The sequence below is a fragment of the Oryzias melastigma genome, linkage group LG12 (genome assembly GCF_002922805.2).
Source record: "Oryzias melastigma strain HK-1 linkage group LG12, ASM292280v2, whole genome shotgun sequence".
NCBI lineage: Eukaryota > Metazoa > Chordata > Actinopteri > Beloniformes > Adrianichthyidae > Oryzias > Oryzias melastigma.
The window spans coordinates 542,143-542,493 of NC_050523.1; the positions used below are offsets into that span (position 1 = coordinate 542,143).

The 351-nt window shown below is 49.6% G+C and overlaps 1 protein-coding gene across 4 annotated transcripts in view; it reads right to left on the bottom strand.

Moving 5' to 3' along the window:
- Positions 1–351, bottom strand: part of LOC112162929 (transcription factor 7-like 1-A) — a 7,455-nt gene that overhangs the window by 2,595 nt on the left and 4,509 nt on the right. The gene's annotated exons all lie outside the window — the stretch shown is intronic.

Genomic DNA, 351 nt, shown 5'->3' on the forward strand with positions numbered 1-351 from the left:
GATTCTGTCTCCAGCGGCCCCCGGCTGAATTGAGCTTGAGACCCCTGGAGTAGAGGGACCAGGATCAACAGGTGATTGATCAGAGGAAGTTTTCAAAGGAACTGTTGTTCTGCGGACAGAAATGTCAGAGAAAACTTTATTGACAATAACGCTCAGTATCGTTTAGTTGTATGTTGAATCACGTCACCCAGAATGCTCCACTCATCCAATCCAGCCAGTCCTCTCTTAAGCCCCTCCCACTTCCTTCCTGAACCCATCAACAGTTTGTTTGGATTTAGGTGAGTGAGGGAGTCTCCTCCTCCTCCTCCTCCTCCTCAGACGGTAGGCAGAGGAGGTGAGCTGTTCTGTTCA